This window comes from Mauremys mutica, chromosome 19, assembly GCF_020497125.1.
Source record: "Mauremys mutica isolate MM-2020 ecotype Southern chromosome 19, ASM2049712v1, whole genome shotgun sequence".
In the NCBI taxonomy this organism is placed as follows: Eukaryota; Metazoa; Chordata; order Testudines; family Geoemydidae; genus Mauremys; species Mauremys mutica.
The window spans coordinates 8,965,472-8,990,003 of NC_059090.1; the positions used below are offsets into that span (position 1 = coordinate 8,965,472).

General features: G+C 49.1%; 1 long non-coding RNA gene across 1 annotated transcript in view; it reads right to left on the bottom strand.

Annotated features, from left to right (window-relative positions):
- Nucleotides 1–24,532, bottom strand: part of LOC123353090 — a 70,513-nt gene that overhangs the window by 15,012 nt on the left and 30,969 nt on the right. The gene's annotated exons all lie outside the window — the stretch shown is intronic.

The window sequence follows — 24,532 nt, forward strand, 5'->3', positions numbered from 1 at the left end:
CAGATCAACTTGAAGAAGGCTATCTTCACATGCCTGATAACCACGCCTGATAACCCAGGAAATACGGGGAATCTCCCAAGACAGCCTGTCTATTTTACTATTATTTATTATTTTAATTATAGTAGCACCTAGGGATTCCAGCCATGGATCAGAGCCCCTTGTGTAAGGCGTTGTACAAACGTGTAAAGAACAGGTGCTCTCTGCTCTGAAGAGCTTACAGTCTGCATACAAGACAAGAGACAAAAGGTTTATGCAACAAAGCGAGCACAATGAAACGGAGACAAACATTCTTATGAGCATCTCCAGCACTGTTTCCACAGCAGAACAGAGCAGTTAAAGATAAGCTGAGATGCTTACACCTTAGATTGGGGTGGGCAAACTTTTTAGCCCAAGGGCCACATCGGGGAATAAAAATTGTATGGAGGGCCATGAATGCTCACAGAATTGGGGTAGGGGTGCGGGAGGGGGTGCAGGCTCTGAACGGCACTTACCTCAAGTGGCTGCTGGAAGCAGTGGCATGTCCCTTCTCTGGCTCCTACGCGGAGGTGCGGTCAGGCAGCTCTGCACACTGCCCTGTCCATAGGCACTGCCCCTGCAGCTCCCATTGGAGTGCATAGGAGCCGGAGCCAAGCCCTGGCCGGAGCGCTGCTGAGCTGCATGTTGCGGTCCCCAACCCAAGACCCCGGCTGGAGCTCCAGAGCAGAGCTGAGCCATGGGTGTGACCGCCAACCCAGCGCCATGGCCAGAGCAGGGTAGAGCCGTGTGGTCTGGCCTCCGACCCAGCGCCCCGTCTGGAGTGCCGGAGCGGGGCCGCGCTGCATGGTGCAGCTCATGGGCCAGCTTAAAACGGCTCGTGGGCCAGGCTGTAGTTTGCCTACCCCTGCCTTAGCTGAACCACTTTAAATCTTTTGAAATTGCCCCATAACAATTAACTACTCCTTTGACTGGCTAAGATGATTCACAGCTGTCTCAAAGTTCAGGCTCTAAGCAAATTTACCGTAACTAGTGGTGGCTGGCTTTCAAAAAGCTTGGCATTCAGGTTTGATTGAGATAACCAACCCTCTTACCCCCCACCCCAGCTCTAAAAGTCTGGAGGCTTAGAGACAGCATCATCTAGCAGTGATTGATGCTCAGGAATGGGAGACATGAGATCCAGGTTTTCTTCCTGCTTCTGGTACAGTGGGTTCTTGAGCAAGTAACTTTCCCTCTCTGTGCCTCAGTTTCCTCATTTGTAAGATGGGGTTAATGATCCTGACCTGTCTCTTAGCTGAAGGGCTGTGAAGTTTAGCTCGTTAATATTTGTAAAGCGATCGAGGAGAATGAATCAGAGCGCATTGTCTGGAAATGACACCTCTGAAACCTATTAACTTCAATCGGCTTTGCATCAGGCCCTAGATGTTTAGATAGAGAGTGCCATGGAAGTACACAGTGTTAATTACTGTTATTAATTATGTCTGATCTGGATTACTCCCTATTTAATATGTCTACTCTGCATTTCTGAAGCACCTTTCATCTCAGGATCTCAATGTACTTTACCAACCATAATGAATTCAATCCTGCCACGCCTCTGAAAGAGCAACCAGGCTGATAGATTAACATAGCCGGAAGCAGAAAATTGCCAAGTCATGGCCTTCTGCAGCAGCTGAAGCCACAACTGCCTGCAAGACGCAATGTAACTTCCTGGTGCAGTCCCCCAGCCTTGCCTAAACTGTGGAGAGAGAGAGAGAGAGAGAGAGAGAGAGAGAGAGAATTCATAGGGAGGGAAGGCAGCGCAAAGTAACAGTGATTTGTGCCTGTCTACAGACCAGAAGCACCAGAGAAAGGATGATCCTCATGTCACCCAAGAGTGCCCCCTTGTGGCTGACCCAGGTCCTGGAGGGGATTGTGTAGTGCTCTTCATGGCAGTAGCTACAATGCTGGGGAGTGTATCTTGAGGCCGGGGGTAGGAGGAAATGGTATCTATTGGGTTTCCAGGAAACGGGGCGGGCAAAGCCCGCCCCATGCTAACGGAACCCCCCCAGCCTAAGGGGAGGTACCACAGGGCCTCAGAAACCCACTAATTGCGGGGGACAACTAATAAAAGAACAGGGACAGGAGTGTGGTCAAAGGGTCATAAGAAGAGAGCCTGACGGGGACACCGAGCAGAGAACCCCGGACAGCGCCCACTGCTCCTCGAAGGCGTCAAGGGAGACAGCGGACACCGCCCAGAGGAACTCTGCCCGGAGACGTGAATGGACTAAGGATCGGAAACAGGCCCCACAGTCACAGGAGTCTCCATTGGCCAACCGCCTCTCTCTGGTCACGTAGATGGCCATTTTTGCCAGGGCAAGGAGGAGGTTGACCAGGAGGTCCCGCGACTTCGTGGGGCCACGGATAGGGAGTGCATGGAGAAGCAGGTGGGGGGAAAAGTGCAGCCAGAAACGCAAGAGGATATTAGTGAGGAGCCGGTATAGGGGCTGCAGCCTGGCGCACTCAACGTAAATGTGCGCCAGGGTCTCCCTCATGCCGCAGAAGGGGCAGGTGTCTGGGACAGGGGTAAACCGCGCCAAGTACACGCCCGTGCTCACGGCCCCATGGAGGATCCGCCAACTGATGTCCCCGACGGGCCTCGGGATCAGGGTGGAGTACAGGCTGGCCCACCGGGGCTCCTCACCCTCCAGAGGTGGCAGGAGGTCCCGCCACTTGGTGTCGGGGCGGGACACGAGGGTGAGGAAGTGAAGGGTGTGGAGCACGAGCGCGTAGAGCTGCTTCCTTGGCGCGGTTTGGAAACGGACCAGCTGCAGATCGTGCAGCCGGCTGGCGGAGAAGGGGCAGGGGGGCCGGTCAGGTCCACGGGGCAGGGGCCCGATGAAGAGGTCCGGAGGGCTCGGGGTAGGGGGTGGGCGGGGCGTGCCCTCACGCAGGACCCGGTCGAGGTAGGCCCGAGCAGCGGGCGGCAAAGCGGCCTTCACCTCCTGTAGTACGAGCCGGGGAGTACAAGGTCTGGAGAGCCCCATCCGCCGAGCGAGCGTCAGGGGATCCAGCCAGTCTCCCCGGTCGTAGTCCAGGAGGTCTCCGACCCTGGTGGCTTCTGCCAGGACCAACCTCTGGCGCACTGCGGGGGACTCCGCCACCTGCACACGGAGCTGGGGGTTGTGTATCAGGGGCTCCGCGAGGAGATCTGCCCCCTCGGTGGCCGCCACGGACCTGGTTGCAGAGAACAGCTTCCAGGTCCGGAGGAGGTCCTGGTAGAAGACCGGCAGCCCGGAGAGGTCTCACGGAAGGCCCCTCGGGTCGAGATAAAGGAGCTGCCGGTCGTATCGGAGCCCTCGGAAGCGGCGCGGGAAGGCGTGCGCCAGGGCTCTCCATGCCGGACTACCCACACCATAAAGGAGCCTCTGCAGTGCCTGGAGGCGGAAGACGTGGATCTGAGTGCGCAGGCACTTCAGGCCCTGCCCTCCCTCCTCCAGGGGCAGATGGAGCACCCCTGCAGGGACCCAGTGCAGTCCTGGCCAAAAGAACTCCAGAACCACCCTCCGGAGGTCGGTCAGGAACACCGGGGCTGGGACCAGGGTGTTGAGCCGGTACCAGAGCATGGACAGGACCAGTTGATTGAGTACCAGTGCCCTCCCTCGGAGGGAAAGGCACCGGAGGAGTCCTGTCCATTTCCGGAGCCGCTCCGCCACCCTGCCCTGCAAACCTTGCCAGTTCTCCGGCGGAGAGGGATGCGTGGCAGAAAGGTAAACGCCGAGATAGAGCAGCGGACCCGCGCTCCACCGGATGGCCTGAAGCGCGGGTGGGAGGGAGCTTGCCTGCCACCCGTCCCCGACCACCAGGCCAGAGCTCTTGACCCAGTTGACCCGGGCGGAGGAGGCCGCCGAGTACACGGCCTGGCAGGCCTCCACCCGCGCCAAGTCGCCCGGGTCCTGGACCACGAGGAGCACATCGTCGGCGTACGCCGACAGGACCAGCCGCAGCTCCGGCTCCCGAAGCACCAACCCCGTCAACCTCCTGCGGAGGAGAAAGAGGAAGGGCTCGATCGCCAGGGCGTACAGCTGGCCTGAGAGGGGGCATCCCTGCCGCACTCCCCGCCCGAAGCTGACCGGCTCGGTCAGGTTCCAGTTGAGCCTGACCAGACACTCCGCGGAAGCGTACAGCACCTGGAGAAACCCCACAAACTGGGACCCGAAGCCGAACGCCTGCAGAGTGCCCAGGAGATACCCGTGGTCCACCCTGTCGAACGCCTTCTCCTGATCCAGGGACAGGAGGGCGAACGACAGACCATCCCTGCACCCAAGCTCCAAGAGATCCCGGACCAGATACAGGTTATCGAAGATGCTACGGCCCGGGACGGTGTAGGTCTGGTCTGGGTGGATCACGTCCTGCAGCACGGCCCCAAGCCGCAGCGAGATGGCCTTGGCTACGATCTTGTAGTCCGTGCTGAGGAGCGAGACGGGACGCCAATTCCGTAAGTCGCAGAGGTCCCCCTTCTTCGGCAGTAAGGCGAGCACGGCTCGCCTGCACGAGAGAGGGAGGACCCCGCTCCGCAAGGACTCGGCCCAGACGCTGATCAGGTCCGGGCCGAGGACGTCCCAGAACACGCGGTAGAACTCCACGGTCAGCCCGTCCATGCCCGGAGACTTGTTGGTGGGCATGCGGCGGAGGGCTTCCGAGAACTCGGCCAGAGAGAGAGGCAGCTCTAGCCGGTCCCGGTCGCCCGCGCTGACCATCGGGAGCCCGTCCCAGAGCACTCTGCAAGCGGATGTGCAATCGGTCGGATGTGGGGAGAAAAGGCCGTGTGTAGAAGGTCCGGGCCCTCTCGCACATCTCCGCCGGATCCGTGAGGGGGGAGCCGTCCTCCGCCAGAAGGCAGGTGACATGCTTCTTGGCCCCCCTCCGTTTCTCCAGGGCGTAGAAGAAGCAGGAGCCGCGATCCATCTCCCGAAGGAGGCGGATGCGGGATCGAACAAAGGCGCCCCGGGCCCGATGGTCCTCGAGGACCCGGAGCTCCTCCCGCTTCTCCCGGCACGCCCTGCAAAGGGATGGATCCTCGGGGCTGGCGGCCAGACGCCTCTCCAGCTCTAAGACCTCCTGCTTCAACTGCCCTATCGCCGCATCCCTCCGTCGGCTGGCGCCCCGGGTGTAGTCACGGCAGAAGAGCCGGGCGCGCACCTTCCCCACATCCCACCACCGCCGCGCCGAGGGAAAGGCATGCCGCTGCCCTCGCCAGGCCAGCCAGAACTCCCGGAAGGACGCCACGAAGCCCCCATACTCCAGCAAGCTGTTGTTGAAGTGGCAATAGGCTGGCCCCGGCCTCTCTGCACAGAGAGAGGCTGTCACGGTGACGAGGTGGTGGTCCGAAAAAGGGGCCGGCCGGACGCTGGAGGACTGGGCCCGTGAGCATCTATTGAGAAGATATAAGACTCTTCCTGGAAAAGGGAGAGAGTCAAGGATCAGAATGAAAAGAAAATGGAATCACGCTTGTTCTCGGACTGGAGCTTCTTGTTTTCTGGACTCTTGACTAATACTAGAAACCTCCCCTGTGTTTGCTGGCTGTGCTGGCGAAAAGCCGTACATGCAACACAAGAGCTAGTGCTCCAGTGAGCACCTTGAGGGGCTTGGGCTACCGTGCCTGCTGGTGCCCTGTGACTCCAAGGGACATGGCGTGCCAGGCAGGGGCATGGCTAGGTCCTCAGCTGGCTCATGCACAGACTGCCCCATTTTGGAGCAGCAGAAATGGGCACGAGGCAGGGCTTCTCTCATCCAGCTTGGCCTGAGCCCTCCTGCCGCCTGTTGGCAAGACCAGGTGTGACTAGTACCACTCAGCTGCCCAACCCCAGTGCATGGCTGTTGTATGAAGGCACATTTCACCCTGTTATTAATCACCTCTTGTCTACCATTGCTGTACCCCAGGGCCCCTGGCTGCTCCCTGCTGATCTCACTTCCTTAGTGATGTCTCATTCAGATTGCAAGTTTTCCAGGACAAGGATCATGCCTCTCTTATGTTTGTAAAATGCTTAGCACACTAGAGGTATTAAATAACGCAGTGTAACATTAGTCACTCACATTACAACAGTGCATGAAATCCCATACTATTCACAGAGCACATATGTCCACTTATGCAATTACAAATAACTATATTTGATAGATGAACCGAAGGGCTATTATACTTGCCAAGATTGAAGTCCAGACCTTAGGCTGAAATTTCTATTTCCCCTACTTCTGTTGTGGATATTGCTAAACCTCAAAAGCAGCACAGCATGGTCATCCCCTACTAGGGTGACCGGACAGCAAATGTGAAAAATTGGGATGGGGGTGGGGGACAATAGAAGCCTATATAAGAAAAAATCCCCAAAATCGGGACTGTCCCTATAAAACTGGGACATCTGGTCACCCTATCCCCTACCCTGTACCCAGAGTTAGAGATGCTAGCAGTCAGAGGGCATGCAGAACCCTGAGGGCTAGAACTCTGGTCCTGGCAGCTACGTGAAGGAGGAGCTGATTTTAAGCTATTTTGTTTTGAAAGGTAGCTAGCTCACACTTAAGTCTGTGACATAAATGGTTTGCGATTTCAGCCACAGATTTTTTGGGGAGGAAGGAGGTTTATTTTGACCAGCATTTAGTCTACTTGTAAACATAGCTTATTTTTTTAAAGAAAGAAGAGAGAAAACAAATCAAGCTATAAAAGACAGTGGGTCAGTCTTTACTGGTGTAAATTTACTGATGTAAATTGAAATGAAAAAATAAAATAAAAAGATTGAGCAAGGACCATCCAGGGGATTGGATGCTAATATAAGACTTAGAAGATGAAGGTTCAAATCTCTGCTCCACTACAGATTTCCTGTGGAGCCTCTGGTAATTCTCTTTGTGTCACAGTTCCCCCAACTTTAACATGGGGATAATAGTATTTTGCTACCTCAGAGGATACGGTAAAGATTGTGAGGTGCTCAGATACTACAGTGATGAGGCCATATAAGTGCCTAAGATAGATCAAAACTGAGGATCTGGCAGACTTATTAGCAGCTTATTTATTATTTGTATATTTTTAGCAGGGTTTCATTGACTAGACTAGCCACAGAGATCCGTCAATTAATGTTATAATGAACTGAGCGTGTCTGCCCCACTGCCCTCTACAGGATGGAGTCAGAACTGTTCAATGGTGTATCATAGAGCCTACACTGCTCCATCTAACACAGTGTCTCCTATAGCCAAAGTAGCAATGCTCTGTGCTGTTTGGAGCAGAATGGTCAGCGTGCTAGCCTTGTTCTCACTGCGAAGTTGCGTGATACAGCATAACAATGACTAAGTCTTAGATGCCCTGGTTTTAAAATATTCATAATACCTTTTGAAAGGATTGTTTTAAATATCACCTAGCTCCAGATACAGCAGTGACCAGTACTTAGAATCCTTCTTGCAAGCTGCCCTGCAATAGGATCAGGGAACACTTAGTTATATTGCTTTTAGAAAGTGATGACATGTAAAAAACTTTGCTCCTGGAGTGCTGGCTGGCATGGAAGTCTCTGCAAATATGCAATTTTCATGCTGCAGCTGGACTCTAATGACATGAAAGGTGCTAATGCAATGCAACTAGAACATTTAATTATTCTGGTGACTAATAGGAAACCTCTCAAAAGGGTCTAGGAGAAAGAGCCTCATTCTTTGCTGAGAGTTCCAAAAAGGGAACAGACAAATGGCAAGCCTGAGCAGAGACTTGGCTCCCAAAGGAGCAGAACCTGAGAGACGGATGGTTTCTCTTCCCTTTGACAATTAGCTTGTCATATGTGATAAGCAGAGAGAGAGAGAGAATAATATGCTGGGCCTATTATTGGCTCAAACTCATTGGTACCTAAACTTGTTCTGCATCTCACCAGTAACTGGATAAACCTGCTGATTCAATGAAAAGATTTTGGTCAGCTCTGTGTGTGTGTGTGTGTGTGTGAGAGAGAGAGAAAAAGACAGAGAGCTACCTACCACTTGCTCAATTAACAGAGACCATCAGACCTTAATATACCTTGAAGGTTATCCCCACTTGATAGAATTATTCAGACAACATTTAAAAAAAACAACACTCCCCCCCCTTCTTACAACAGTGCTCAGGTTGAAAACAACTAACCCAGACTGCCTGTACTTTGTGCTGTAATGGAAGCAGAGCTCCTACAGTTCTTCATATTACTGTGCTTGGTTACTGGCTGGTTGTCACACTGATCTTGAACTACACCCATTCATCTTCACCAGCAATGGATAGAAAGGGAAACAGAGGTGAAGTACAGTCACTCAGCACTGTCATGAATAGAACCTAGGTCTCCTAACTTATGGTCCAGAGCCCTGTCCATTAGCTCTCACTGCCTCTTCAGCAAAGGCCTAGAAAAAGGCAACAGTTCGTGCATCAAGTCATGGAGGAATTAGGTACCAGCTAAGTTGCTGAAGGAGAAGCAGCAAGGTCTATGAAAACACTGGAGGACCTGAGGGGACTCTAAGTGTACATCTACATTTAAAAGAAAAAAATCCCCACAGCCGCAAGTCTCAGAGCCCAGATTTACAGACTTTGGCTCATGCAATGGTGCTAAAAATAGCTGTGTAGACATTCCTGCTTGGGCTAGAGCTCGGGCTCTGAAACCTGGCTGGGGGGATGGGTCTCACAGTCCAAGTGGGAATGGCTACACGACTATATTTAGTGTCATAGTACGAGCTTGGCAAGCCCAAGGCTGTAGATCCAGGCTTGGAGACTCATTGTGTTTGTGGGTTTTGGTTTTTTTGCAGTGTAGATGTATGTGAATGGGAAGAACGGAGCACGCTAGGGGAGGTGCTGAAGAGTTCTAACAGCAACATTAACTTGGTGTCCCTGCATGTGTTGTAAGGTATGTATGTGCTCTACTGCATGGAATCTGAACAGCTCAATTGTGTTGTGTCATAAGCCCCAACAAGGGGTTGATATGTTATGGGCCTTTTGAAGTAGAAGGACTTAAGTTCTATTTCCTGCTGCCTCCAGGAAAACCTGAGTGGCCACAGATCTGTTTGAAGAATTACTTGTTTCTATTCCTGCTTTTCTGGTTAGATGTGAACAGTAATATATAATGGTTTGTCATAAAACGTGCACCCAGAACTGAGCAGGATGGGCAATCCAACTGAGTTACTGTTGAAGAAATGACTAAGGTATTTTAAAAAAATCATGTAATATTGTTGGTGACTCATCTCAGGGATGTGGTGAAAGAAGTGTGACTTTAGGTGAGGTTTTAAAGAAGGTAACTACTTGGTGGAGCAGAGGGTCTTTCATACCCAGGTGGAAGCTTGGTAAAAGCTCAGGAATGGTTACTGGGGAAGCAGATCAACAGACCATTGGTGGAGAGGAGGGGGTGACAAGAGATTAAAGGGCTGATTCAGGTCTCCTTTGCACTGATCTCAGATTTACACCACTGTAAGAAAGATTGGAGTTTTGCCCAAAGAGAGAGATTACTCCTGGGGGAATTCTGCACCACTGTGTGCATGCAGAATTCATGTCCCCTGCTGATTTCTTTGCTTCCCTGCAGAAAAAATGACTTTCCTGCAGGGAAGCTGCAAGAGCAGTCATGCACCACTCCCTAGCAGCGCAGGTACATCGTTTCAGGCACCCAGAGCAGCCAGTGGAGAGGTAAATCACCACAGGGTTGGGGACACCCCAGGCACTGGCTCCTACCCTCCTACTCATGCATCCGACAAAGTGGGTATTCACCCATGAAAGCTCATGCTCCAATACGTTTGTTAGTCTATAAGGTGCCACAGAACTCTTTGCCGCTTTTACAGATCCAGACTAACACGGCTACCCCTCTGATACTTGATACCCTGAGTCAGGAACAGCTTCTAGTCATGGCTGGGCTGGAGGCAGGGGATGATGGGACTTCCTCTTCCCCTGCAAGGAGTGGCTGGGGCTGTGTCAGACTGACCCCCAGAAACCTCCGCCAGCTGCAGAAAGCTCAGCATCCTACCCTGCGTCCTGCCCCCATCACATCTCAGCTGTCACTGTATGGGAAGCTGCTCCCCCATTCGCCCAACCCTCATGCACCCAGACCTCCCATACCCAGATACCCCCACCAAGCCTCACCCTGTACCCCCTAGCATTCTATACCCAAACTCCACCCCACTCCTCCGAATCTCAACTCCTGCATCTGGAGCCCCCTGCACCCAGACCCCCTGCCTCCAGACCCCCCACCCCTGCACCCAGACCACCCCATACTGAGCTCCCTGCACTCAAACCCCCACCCTGATGGGTCCCACCCCCCACACCACCCTGAGCCCCCACATCCAGACTCCCACACCACTGACCCCCAACTAGTTGCACCCAGGCCCTCACCCCTCTGAGTCTCACATCCCCAGCATCGAGACCCCCCACACCCAGACACCCCCTCCTGATGAGCCCCAACCACCTTCACCTGGAAGCCTCTGCAGAGTCCCATTGCCCTTGCACTTGGAACCCCCACAATGAGCCCGTGTGCATCCAGATCCTCCCACTGAGCTGCCTGCACCCAGATTGTCCCACACAGAATCCTCTCACCCCACACTGAGCCCCTTCATACTTGGATCCTGCTTGGTTGAGCCCGTCTGTCCCACACCTAGTGTGCCTGATGCAGGGCCCCAGGGTGTTTCTGGGCTAGGCCTTGTGCTGTGTCAGAGTCGGGTGCAGCCTCACCACTGAGCCCATTTCCCAGGGGTGGGGATGCTGTAGGGTGATCTCCCACCTTCGTGCAACCAGTGGCCCGTGTCCCCCATTGCCATGCTGGAGTCTCTGCCTTTATTTATTGACAAATAAAACTTGCAGAATTTTAAAATATTGTGCACAAATTGAATTTTTTGGGGCAGAATGCCCTCAGGAGTAAGAGATGTAGGCATTAGTCATAATGGGATGGGTTTTTTAATATACATTTCCTATATAGAGAATGCCTTTGTCTGGAGAGCATTCAGTCTCTGTTCAATAATGTTTAGACTTTCCGCTTCTTTTTGATAGCTAGGTCTGAAGTTAGTTTACAAGAGGAATCGCGGCTAATCAAGTGTGCAGAAGGAACAAACCTCTAAATCTGTTCCTGGAACTGCATAAGTCTGCTTTGTGGTCCTTGTTCCCTTCAGTGCTGCCTTATCTCTCACTTTGTTTACAGGAATCTCGTTGACTGCTTCCCAGAGCTTCCCCGCAATCACAAAGGATCCGAAGGAGAGCGGGGGAGATTCCTTAGCGAGTGGCACTTAAGGTGGTGGCTGTTATACTCATAGCAGTGAGAATACAATGAGAATTTTAAATGCTAGAGTGACTGCACTGCCAAGACCAAAACAGACTTCTTGTCAATGGTTTACTGAGCAGGAAGGACATGAACTGGGGAGGAAAAGGAGGAGGATGATGTTTGAATGGGAATCACTGGGGTATCTGATTAACAAATTAATTTAGGTAATCACAATGCAGTCTGATTTAGACCCTTGTTTACATGCTATTCCAGCAGCAATCAATAGCAGACCTCACATCCAAAGTGACAGCTTGCCAAGACACCTTCCCTAAAGTGAGACCCTCTCAAAGGATCACTCAACTTCCCTGTTCCCTGCCTGCAGGAGAACTGTTGTTTACTGTTGGCATTGTGGCAGAATAACCCATTGGTGAGAGTGTTACAGGTCACCCTCTGTGCCACAGAGGCTATGAGCCTGTTACAGTTCTACGTACTTAAACTGTCCCTTTAGCTACAGCAGCTCACTGATTTTTTGTTTTTAAAGCTCGGCAGATCACTGATTCAATCACCACTGTGTAGGCCAAGATGGCAGCCATCACAAAACACCTCAAGTTCCTAATCGGGGATTAGGCCCCATTGTATTAAGCACTGTACACACCTCAAATGAAAAGGTGATCTTTGCCTCAAAGAATTCATAACATAAAGCCTTGTGTACATGGCAAGTTAATAATAATTGGAGATATACCAATCTCCTAGAACTGGAAGAGACCTCGAAAGGTCATCGAGTCCAGCCCCCTGCCTTCACTAGCAGGACCAAGTACTGGTTTTTGCCCCAGCTCCCTAAGTGGCCCCCTCAAGGATTGAACTCACAACCCTGGGTTTAGCAGGCCAATGCTCAACCTTGCATTGGTTTAACTTTAAATCAATATCAGAACAATTTTGTACTGATATGGATAAAGTCAGCCTAAAAATGGATACAAGACAGACAAATCACATTACGAATGTCCACCTCAGTTTAACTTAGTTGGTTTAAAAGTCACTTATTTAGTGAAACTGCTGGAACTCTGACTATAGAGAATGCCTAAGTAAATTGAGAGACGTGGATGGGTGTGATAACCATTTACTCCTCTGAATTCAGGCACTACTCAGAAAGGAGAGTGTAAGCCAGAGCAAGGGCTGGGCCCTGAGGTGCTCGCCCCATTTTTGCCTCAAGAAAATTTCAATAGAAATTTTGCCCAGTTGAAGATGGAAGCGGTTTCACTCACCATCATGGTGCCTGCTAGTGTCGGGTCATGGCATGGCATAGGTCCTCATCTCTAGCACTCTCTGGTGAATGCATCTTTGGCCCCAAGAGGGCCTGTCTGTTTACATCTTCCATGACTCAGCCCTCTGGTCAGGTTGCCTTTCAGTTCATTCCTCTTCCAGGGTAATAAAAGGACAACTAAGGTATCAAAATAAACAGCTAAACAAGTGATCCTTCCTTCTGCCAGGCATGGGGTATGTTGAAGTTCCCTGCTCTGCAGCTCTATTCTCAAGCACTGCAGAGTTCCTCCTTTGCTCCTTAGATTGTACACTGCCTCCCAGGGCTCTTCTTCTAAGCAGGTTTCCCCACCGTATCACCCATGGACTCCAGCAGCTGCACCCAGGGCCCTCCCTACTTATTAGACGCCCTCTCTCAGAAGCCTGCCCCACTCCCTGTAGTTCTCCCTAGCCCGCCTCCACCAAACTCTTCCCCAAGAGCCAGTGCTCCCTTTGCTCCTTTCTCCTGGGTCTTGTCCACCTCTCTCTTTATGTAACCCTCCCTGAGCCTTTCACAGCTGGGGCCACTAATGGTCATTAAGCCACCTGATCAGGAGCAGTGGGGGGGACAACTGCTATGTCACAGGCAAGGCTGAACCCAACTGCCCTTGAGGGGCCAGCCAGCCTATGACAGAAGACAAAGTAACTCCAGTGTAATGACTTAACAATTTAGTCCCAAACGAACAAACACACATGCAGGGGTTGTAAGCACCTTTCTCAGCAACCACACAACTCAGCTATGAAGCAAACCTAGAAGAATGTCAGTCATCCATGAGGAGAGCAAGTTTCATTCCTTCACTGATTTTCAGATTGGATCACAAAAAGGTTGGTATGTCTTTCTTTGCCTATTTCAACAGTTTAGCAATGAGAAGGGCCATAATTTGACTAGAAGTTTAAGAGAGAAGGGGGCATATTACTAGGAACTAGAAAGCCTATCACTTCAACTACATGCTGTCAGCCATATATTATGTCTATTAAATTGGGAGCAAATTCCTTTACATATGAGCAAAAGTTAAAAGAAAAACAGCCATCATCATGTATTTGTCTAGATCTATTCATCTATATCTATTGTCGGTTGTATTGCTTTTAGAAAAAAATATTACAGTACTTTCCAGTCTTCTTCTTCTGCATGGTTTGGGTAGGTAGCAACAACTACAAATTTATATCTAAGTTTGATAGCCAGCACATTGCTGCAGCAGTGAGCTGGTGAATGTCCTTCAGGCCCCCGGCAAAAGAATGAAGGGGACATTCAGATATGATGTGCTCTATTGTTTGTGCCTGGTGACCACAGTTGCATACAGGTGTTTGTCTCATTTTCCATTTAAAGAGTGTTTGTCCACATCTCTCATGAGATGTCCTGATGTGATTCAATCTGCACCAGTCTTTCTGACATAAATCAAAACCTGGTGGTTCCTCAACAGGATCAACAATGAGCTGTTTGTTTTGAGTGGTCAAAGTGCTCCATGTGACTCTCCATTGAGCCTCAGCATCAAAGTTAGGTGTAAGGATCTTGATACAGTTCCATAAAGGGTTACGGGATTTTAATCTAGTTTTTGGCGGGTTATGCAATCATGGTGCAGTGGATCCTTGTATTTGCGTTGACATGATTAAGAAAGTGAGATGACTGAGCAGCCCTTCTAATCTGTGGAGGCTGGATGTGCGATCAGACTGGAAGCCAGTCAACTGGAGTAGATTTGAGCATCCCTGACACTATGCACATAGTATTATTGAGTTGAGTGTCAAGGAGTTGAGTGTGACGGCTGTGAGACCACACTGGTGCACAATATTTAGCTGCAGAATATACCAAGGCAAGTGTTGCGGTTCGTAGGGTCCTTGGACTGGAGCACCATGATGTTCCAGCCAATTTTCTGATAAGTGCGACACAAGACCTGACCTTATCGTGCGGGTGTTGTCAAAAGGTCGAACTCCTGTCCAGTGTAACACCAATATACTTTGGATTAGCTTTGTGCCTGACACTCTCACCGCAGAACTGCACATCAAGTTTGTTATTAGCCATTTTATTGTGCAGGTGGAAAGCAGTTACCATGGGTTTATTTTGGATTAGGCCTAAATTTCCAGCATTGGAAATAATCAGCCATTGTGCTAAGATCTCGGGTTAGGGTGCAGCTGATGGTATGGAGGCTTGGATGCTGAACAGCTAGGGCAATACCATCCCCATACATGAATTTCCTGGACTCTGTCACTGATGTAATCTGCGGTGTAAAGATTAAAAGGTATTGGGGCCAGGACAGAGCCCTGAGGGATGCCCGAGTTAAGAGTTCTTGGTCTACTGATCTGGCCATTAAGGGGTACCTTAAAGCAGCAGTCCCCTGTCATTGCCACCAAGAGGTGGATCATTCGCCGGCAGTGAATGACGCAGGAGACCTTGAGGAGGAGGCTCTGTCTCCAGACAGTGTCGTATGCCGAGGACAGATCAACAAGGGTGATTCCTATCTTCAACATATGTTGGAATCCTGCCTCAGTGTGGCTGGTAAGTGAAGCTGCTTGGTCACAGCAGTTCCTCTTTGGGAAAAATCCTGCCTGCTCCACTGGGAGGACATCTTCAATAATATCAGACAGATGGGGAGCAGCACCCGTTCCATGAGCTTGCTGGTGGTTGAGAGGAGAGAGATGGGGCGGTAGCTGGCTGCGTCCTCTGGGGGTGTCCCAGGCTTCAGTAGGGCAAACACAGTTGCCTGTCACCAGCTGGTTGGCACTTCTCCAGTTCTATGCATGGCAGTAAAAAGCGCCGCCAGCCATTCCCATACCCATCTTCCCAGATTCTTGAGAAACTCTGGAGGAAAGTCATCAACTCCTGTAGCTTTCTGGCTTTTGGTTTCCAACAGTGCAACATTGATCTCCTTGACAGAATATGGGGAAGAGAGTGGGGATTCCTCCAGGCATTGTTGAAGGTTTCTGTGGAGTTCCTGCTAGACCTCCTAGCATATAATCTTGTCTGTCGGCGTCTTGCTGTTAGAAAGAAGATGAGAGGCAACAGCATTTGCTGTCACCTTTGCTGAGCGTTGCTTTACTGGCTGGGATCCTCCAAGTTGCTGCAAAAGAGCCCATGCCTTACTGCTTGAATGAGTGAAATCAAGGCTTTCAACGCTCTCTTTCCAGGCACGCTGAATTCAAGGACTCAAGCTGCACACTGGCTTTATCTGGGTTGCCACTCTTTTCATATTCCCTCAGGGGAGATTCGGATTCTTTTGTCCAGCAGGGGGTGAAAGCCTTGCAGTGATCATGCAGGATGTACTTCTTAGCAGTCAATTTTAGGATGTTTGTAAAACAACCGAAGTTTCTAGGTATTGGTTTGAGCTGTGGGATCCGAGATTCTGTTTCTGAAGTGTAGGCAGGCCAGTCAGCCTTGTGCAAATTCCAACATGGCTTTGGCACAGACTGCAGAAGAGGCGCTTCCAGGCCAGTCTGGAGGATGATTGGGTGATGTTGACTATGCGGGAAGTGACTCAGGATGGTTCTTGTTGTGGCTAGTGGGACACTGCACTATTACAGGTCACAAAACGCAGGTCAGGGTTGTGATCCGTTGTCCACCTTGCAGACCAAAAAGATCCAGATTGCTTCAGATCATAGAGCAGGTGGAGGTCTTCAAGGGAGGCCTATTCTGTGATCTGCTCCCTGGCTGTGTCATTTGAGCAGTATCCCCAGTCTTCATGATAGCTGTTAAAGTCACCTATGTAGATGGCCAGATGAGGAAGGGAAGGTCAGATGGGATCAGGCCAGATGATGTTAGGTGGCTTGTATATGTTTACTATAATGATGCCCCTAATTCTAACCATGTTGATCTCTCTTCCACTGGTCAATGATTCTTCCAAAACTTCCACATCCTCTAACCCATTTCGGATGTACACTGCTAGCCCATGTTTTGGATGGTTGACAGCAGCGATTTTAGAATAGCCATAGATTTTATGTCTGCTAGCTTTATCTTCTTCTTTCACATGTGTTTCTTGGAGGGCCACAATGTCAATGTGATGGTCTTTGAGGATCCTCAAGAGGTAATCCACTTTTTCCCTGGATATCCCTTCTACATTAAGCTGGCGTATTGGAAGGATTGGTCCAACTGTTCTTTTTTGGTCCTGGAAAGGCAGTTTGAGGAAGTATAATCGTTGCTACATTCACTGGGAGGTCGGTAAATCAACATCCAGTGGCCCATTGATGACATTGATATTTGCACAAAACACAGAGCGCAAAAAACACCAGCACTTAACAGAAGCACCACATGAAGGTTGTCTTGTTCTTGTACTTTCCAGTAATGCTCCCAAACACTGCAGTATCTCTTTGGTAAACTGGAGTATTCTGGATTCTTACTGTGGAACAATTTAACATGCATTTCTCACTATTCCCTTGCATGGCTCACAGGACTAAATGCAGCTATTCCCAGTTCTTACCCAAACAGAATTCTCATTTATTGTGGTCGGAAGTCTGCTCAAGTAAGGACAGCAGGCCTTAGTCCAGGGTTTCTCAAACAGGGGTCGCCGCTTCTGTAGGGAAAGCCCCTGGTGGGCTGGGCCGGTGTGCTTACCTGCCCTGTCTGCAGGTCCGACCGATCGTGGCTCCCACTAGCTGCGAATCGCTGCTCCAGGCCAATGGGAGTTGCTGGAAGCAGCGGCCAGTAAGCCCCTCGGCCCGCACTGCTTCCCAAAGTCCCCATTGGCCCGGAGCAGCGATCCGTGGCCAGTGGGAGCCGTGATCGGCCGGACCTGCGGACAGGGCAGGTAAACACACTGGCCCGGTCCACCAGGGCTTTTCCTACAGAAGCGGCGACCCCTGTTTGAGAAACCCTGCCTTAGTCCATAGTGAGGGTAAAATTCATCCCTAGGTGTATTGCTTAAGCCATATCGCCAGCCCCAAGTGTTCAGAAATCACGAATCATGAGATTAGCTTAAAAATCATCATTACAAATGTAAAATATTGTATTTTTATTTGTGTTCTTTTTTTTCAAAGGTATTTAGGCACCTACACTCCTGTTGGTATTTCCAGTGGGAGTTAGATGCCTCAGTTTTTAGAGACATATCTTCAAGCTTTACTCTACAACCACAAGGGCTAGAAATTGACTTTTTTTTTAAATACCAGATCACTCTCAGCTAATCGTGTGACTCCAGAAGCTGGGGCATGTCTCTCATTGCCGTGTTTGCCTGAGCTATCAACTGGAGTACAAGGCCATAATCATAAGGGATAACATGAAGCAGAGTGAGTAGTGTTGCCAACTCGTGATATTTCTTGGTTTTCTTAAAGCCCCAGCTCTGCGAGTGATGAGAGAATCTCAGCTTTCCTTAAAAAATTGTAAGTTTCTACCCTCATGGTTGTAGAGAAATGCTTGAAAATATGACCCGAATGTCCCCCTCCAAGACTCAAAAACCAGAAAGCAAATAAATGGAACCCAAAATGTATGTTTTAAATCTCATGATTTTTAAGCCAATCTCTTGATTTTGTGGGGGCTTGATTCATGATTTTTAATGCTTGGGGATGATAATACAGGTAAGCTAGGTCTAACCACTGCAGGACAGGTCCCGACAGCTCCTTAACAAGTCATTTACTAGCTCTCATTCCCTTTGTACTCCCTTTTGTTCTGTGTATTTAATTAATTAATTTTACATGTTCTTTCGCCTGTCATTTTTTTTAATACTTGCGATTCAGCAAGGCAATAAAAATCCTTTTATTTGAAAATTGGAGGATGAAAACTAGTGTAATGAGCTTGCCATTTCCTTCAGTTCTGGTAACTTGGGTGTGATCCGATGATATAGATGATTCATAAGGGAAAATTATAGACTTATGCAGGTGTGTACAAGTGCCTGGGTGGGGTTTAGGCAAACAGGGAATTTTATATGGTAATAAACATGGGCATGTGGTATAAAATCCTCACAGCCCTTAAAAAAAAAATTTGATAGGAACAAATAGAACAAAGCTGCGTTTTTTTCTGGTCAAGGACAAAATAATCACTTTGCTGTTACTTTGGATGAGGCTGAAAAGATGGGGATGGGTAACCGTGCTGTACTGTCTATCTGCAAACAGGTGGAAGTGTCATCCTGCTCCTAACACAGCAGCAAAACAATGGGCTGTTATTGCCCACATTGACCCTGTTCTTGAGGCTTGCCTTTATTCTCGATGTAAAGCAGGGCTGTACTCAAACACTTAGGCCCAGATCTTCAAAGGGATTGAGGCTTGAAATGAAATCAGTAGAAGTGAGGAGCCTCAATAGCTTTGAGGATCTGGGCCTTATCCCCCCCACCCCAAGCTTCCTCGTGAATAGGGTGTTCTTAGGGTTTCCTCCCGGCAGGGTCTCCTGTCCCTCCCTTTTGGCTCAGAGAGGGACTTCAGCCTTTTTATGTTCCTGAAGGGTGCTAATAGGATTCATCTGGTCTGACTATCAAAAATGAGTCAGCTTTGCCCCACCAAAGAGCGCCCTAAAGTCTGACACTGGGTCCTAATGTCATACAGTGAAAGCCAAGAGGCTGCAGATGGAGAAATCTGGTTTGCAATGCAAAGCAAACAAAACACGTATCTACTAACACTGATTGTTCAGGACTTGCCTCTTGCCCTCTCGGCATCTGCTCATGTTATCACTGGCCTCTTTGCTAACTTTCCCACCGCCTTGCCACACTGTTTGTCCTTCTGCTCTGCAGCCCCTGCTGTTCAGGGCAGCCTCCCTATACCTGTGCCTTACTGCCTCTCCTGATTTCAAAGCTCATCTGAAAAAAAATAGTGCCAGCTACTCAGCTGGTGTAAATCAGAGTAACTCCAGGGAAGTCAGTGGACCTAAGCAAAATCCTTGGAGGATCTGGGCCACATTTTCTCCTTTGTCCTTATAACTTACTTCCTCTCTCCCTCTGCTGTTAGTTATCATTTAGCTCGGCACGGCATTTGAGAAGTAAGACTCTGATCCTGCCCTTAGAACTCTGTACGTGTGTGAGGGCCACCGAGGTTATCCAATCCCAGAACTGGGACATGAGGTTGTATTGCACCATGAGATGGGAGGCAGAGCCCCATTCCCCAGTCAGTTGACTGACAGGGAAGGGGCTAACCCTTCTACCTAGGTGCAGCCTCAGCAACTAACAATTGCAGACACATGCAAGAAAGGGTCACAAGACTGAACAGCATCAGCTGATAAATGGCCAACCTCTGAGCTCAGTAGATAAAGAGACCCATAGGGAGCAGGGTAGTTCTTCTGTAACAGGACTAGGTGGAAGCGTCTCCACAGTGGGCCAGGAAGAAGGCCCAAGAAATGGCCAGAGAGGTGCAGCTTTATTTGAAAGTGGTTTGTGGTTTTGACAATAGACAAACTTTGATAAAACTCATGCAGTTCCAGATTATCCCCTTCTGAAAGTTGCCATTGCAGATGTACAATGGTAGACAGATCTGCTCGTACACATGTAGTGTTAGGAAAGAAAAAACTAAGTAAAAGGAGCTGAAATACTAGCCTTGTTTACAGGACTTTCTCCTAATGAAAGATCCCAGCACTAAACATTTACAGTACCTGCCATGGCAGGAGGAAACTTTTAGAAAGGCACCATTTTGAATTCCCTTAGATGTGACAATAAGATGGTAGGTGCGTATTTTACCTCACAGGAGGACCTGTAACTCAATTAAAGCAATGGGTCTGAAACATGATCTGCAGGCACTTATGTGAGATAATTAGGAAGTCTGATTGATGTTAATCACTTGTTTCATTTTATGCTTCTTTAAAGGGGGTCTACAGAGAGAGGAAAGGACTGAAGGGAAACCCTGTGTTTGGAGGGAGCCTGACAGAACAACTCTGCTCAGAGAGAACTGGGGATTTGAGAGGGCTTCAGGCCCTGGCTCTGTAATGCCATTGGAAGTCCTGAGGAAGAGCTCACTAGGACTTGTGAAGCCCTGCTTTGAAGGTGATTGGGGGAGCCTGAGGAGGGCGAAAAGCATATGAAGCGCTTTGAGCTCTGGGGAAAGGATGGATGGTTTTGTTTTTTTGGAATTTCTGGCCACCAATGGAAGTGTGTGTGTGTGGGTGGGGGGAGGGGGGTGGTCTTGATTTGACTCTCCAAACAAATTATCATTTAGAAGCACTGGACTTGGCCTATCCAAGACTAGGAGACTGAAGTGTCAGGAGCTGCTGGAGGGGATTCAGCCAAAGTTAAGCACATACGGACGTGCTTAGCTGAACTGGGGTCTTTGTTTGCCCTGAAACATTGTTTTGGGAAAGATTTCTGATCTCAGACTGTATATGATTGAGAAAGACCTGGTATGGAAATAGGGAGCCTTCAAAGGCACCTTAGCAGTAGCTCAGGAAATGGGCTTTTCTCTGAGAAAGAAATGTACTAGGAGTGGAAAGAAAATCCTGTGGCTGGTGGGGAGGATAGAGAGTGAAAGGTCAGGGATATAAGTCACCAGGTCAGTGCTACTGATGAAGAAATCATGCACTCACACCCTATGGAGCCCCATCTGGGTTCAGATTCTCAAACCCCACAAAGTTCAGGCCCATCTCCAACATATATACAGACTTGTGAGTGCTAATCCAAACTGAAACTGAGGCTCCAGCATCTCCGCTACAGAAATTTGCAGAAGACACAATGACAAATAAAAGATGTTGTCCATGCAATGTGCTGTACAGAAAAGTGCTAGGGTGGGAGAGGATCATTTATTAAAATCATGTGCATCTCCTTCAGTGGGGCTCATGTTGTGAGTTTTTGGAGATGCCTGTAATCCTTCCCATAATAGCAACAGCACGTGAGCTAGAGGCTTCTGAGACAGACTGCTGGGCCACTTGGCAGGGGTAACATTGGTGACGAGGGGTGGCTACTGCTGGGATAATCGATGGCTTTTTTTGGCTCAGAAAGCAAAGGAAACCAAAGTGAAGGAAAATTTCCTTGTATGCATGCATTGAACCCAAAAGGGACTGGAATAAAGGATCACATAGAATAGGTTGTAGGAAAGAGAGATGATCCCAGGGCAGCCTGAGGCCAGCATCCCAGAATCTTGATACACCTGGAAAAGGAAAGAAAAGAACCTGTGAAACTCAGCACTGGCAACAGAAGTGCTGTGGACCAGAGAGAGAAGTCATAACCTGATGCTCTTTCTTAACAGGACACCTCTGAAAGACTGCAGTGTGACCAATGTGAGGGGAACAATTCAAGAGTTCCTGGTTTAGAATGTTCGGACAGGCACAGACTGGTCATGGACAGTCAGTGTGGATTTATACAGAGAGCACGATGCTTAACTAATCCAATTAATTCCCTCAAGGATGTGACAATGAGAGCTGACAGGAGCAAAGCAGCAGATATAATTTACTTGGACTTCGAGAAGGCTGTCCACATAAAGGACGAGTATATCCTGTTAGCAAGTGCAGGAAAAGCACAGTGAAATTCTCAACTGGGTCCTGACATGGGCTTAGCAATGGAGGTCAAACAGCAGGGAGATAGACAGACACTGGTTGAGTGGGAGGGCGGTGGCAAGTAAAATGCCATAGGCATCCAATCTTGTTTGCACTTGAGATCAGAAGAAGCAGCATGTGGAAAGGGTTAGGCATTTGCAAGTGAGACAAACCCCCTGATCATATGAAAACTGTCTGTAGGTCTGGGGGGTTAGTTTAATAGATTCATAACTCATCGGGCCAGAAGAGACCATTGTGATCTAGTCTGACCACATCATAATTGCCATCTAAGGGCCAGATTGTGCCATCTTTACTACCCTTGAATTCTCCATCAATAGAGCACCGAAATCAGTGTACAGCGAGGTACTACTGAGCATGAGTATAGGCGGCTGCATGTGGATCTAAGGCAGTTGTGCCCAAAATATGGGCTATGGGCTAATGATTGTGGCCCACATAGGCTCAGAACTGTCATCTCTGTAGGCAGAGCGTCCTCAGATCAAAGTGGAAAAGCACAGGCTGGGGGCTTCTTACCAAAGAGGGAAGGTGGCTGCACTTTGTTCCATTCTATATAAATTGGGTACACCCCAGGATTTTGATAAGAAGCCAGTGGAGCCATCAGTTTGGGCACTAAGGTGTGGTAATCTCCAGCAGCTGATCAGATATTCACAGCACTAGCCCCTCCCTGAGGCAAGGAAAGATCTGGAGCAAGTGGTAACACTAAGAAACAAAATCTGTATCCTCTCACTACCAGCTCAGCACAAATCCAGCCCATCAGAGTAAGCAGCAAAGCACACCGTGTCCCCACCCAATCCAGAAAACAAAACCAGAATGCCGCACTTTCTCTCTGTAAATAACTAGCAATTCCAGAGGAAATGAGTCCCAGATTTCCCTATGAATTGGGGCCTTAAGTTCTGACATAGGGAGCTATTCATGGAGGAAATTCTAATTGAGTCGAGTTGTGCTTTTCCCAAAAATTGTTTATTGTCAGTCTGGGTCTGTTCTGCAGACCTAAAGGGAACTACGTGTTGCACCCAGGTGCTGCAGTGGGCAGGCAGGTTTAGGTGAGCACAGTTTTGCATGCAGAAGTCAAACAAAGAAGGACAAATATCTCTCTGGCTCATAAGAGGGACTGATCATATGGTCACCAGCTGGGGCTGATGGATGGATCTGTGGACTGAAATAGCCAGAGCGGTGCTTTGCTTCCACAATAGCAGCAAAAGATGGTGACACGGAGGAAATTGATGCAAACTGTCTGCTCTTCTGACTCTTCTTAGCTGTTGCAAGTGCAGATGTTTTAAAAAGAGAGAACAAGTAAAAGATTAACATAAAGGGCCTAATTCTGCTCTCTCAGATGTGTAGATCAGGAGATACTCCACTAAAATCAGTGGAGTTACACTAGTGTAAATCAGATGTAAGAAGAATCAAGCCCCGTATTCTGTGCTGAAATTCCCTCATGTTTCCTTTCCTAGAAAATACAAAACACATTAAAGAGCCAGTTGGGGAGGCTGGCATGGATCAGCAGATTATAGCCTATTGTCTTTGATGACTGGGGGCAGACCATCAACTGGTGCAGGCTGGTATAGCTCCACTGAGATTTGGGAGGTTTGCAAGTTTACCCCAGCTGAGGATCTGCACTCTGGGTTCCAGTTCTGGTCAGTTCATACAAGTGTTAACAATCGTGGAAGCGGTAGCCTCCTCTTAGTCTCCATTGGTCCATAGAATCTGACATAACTGGCAGTTTCTGGCTACATGCTGAAATTAAAACAGAGCACTAATGTCATCCTGTGCCTCTGATCGGTCTCTGCTTTATTCCAGGGACTTCTAGTCAACAGTAAGCTGGAAGCCTGGGGTCAGCACTAAATAAGTGTGCTCTGGTTCTGTCTACTAATGCCCAAGATATCCCACATCACCACATGATGTTCAAGAGTGGCCCAGAGCTGGAATAGCAGGCTTGCTGAGAAGTAAGAGACACTAGCAGACCTGCATAGCAGTTGATGTTACAGCATATGTGCTGCAGGTCCTCGCTAAAGTGCATTGGCAAGGCTGCATGTGGGGAAGCTGCCCATGCTATTCCTGGCTCCAGGCAGAGCTATTGGTCCCTTACGAGATTCACATACGTGTGAAATAAGAAAGCTTGGCATGGTCTGTAATTGTAACTTCCCATTTCAAAACCTATAGAACACAGGGAGCTCTGCAGTTGCTGTGTGCACTTTTTCCAGCATCTGTCTCTCTTTGAAGAGCTCTCTTGTGAGATGAACAAAAATGTTTCCTTTTGTAGCTCCAAAAAACAACAACAGCACTGGCATCTAGACCACACACATGCAGCAGGAGCCAGCAGAACACAGGCACTTTGGACTCTCAAGACACTCGAGCTAAAGAAGAGCATCAGTTTAGCATGCTACCATCAGGTAGCCCTTCCATTGTCTGGCTTGTTACTATTACATTGTAAATTCTCTAGGGCAGGGACTATCTCTTACTATGTGTGTAGAGAGTATTCAGCACAGCCAGGCTAATTCTTGCAGGGGTCTTGAGGTTTTACTACAGTATAAATAAAAAAAGCAACAACTGACTACACCTTCAAGATGTAGCATTTCCTGGAATATTGTTGGGGTGCAAAGAGGTACATTGTGTTGCCCCATATGAGTGCCAGCCTTGTCTGTGAATTAGAGACACCCTCACCCCACCACTCTGTGTTCAAAGAAGGTCAGAA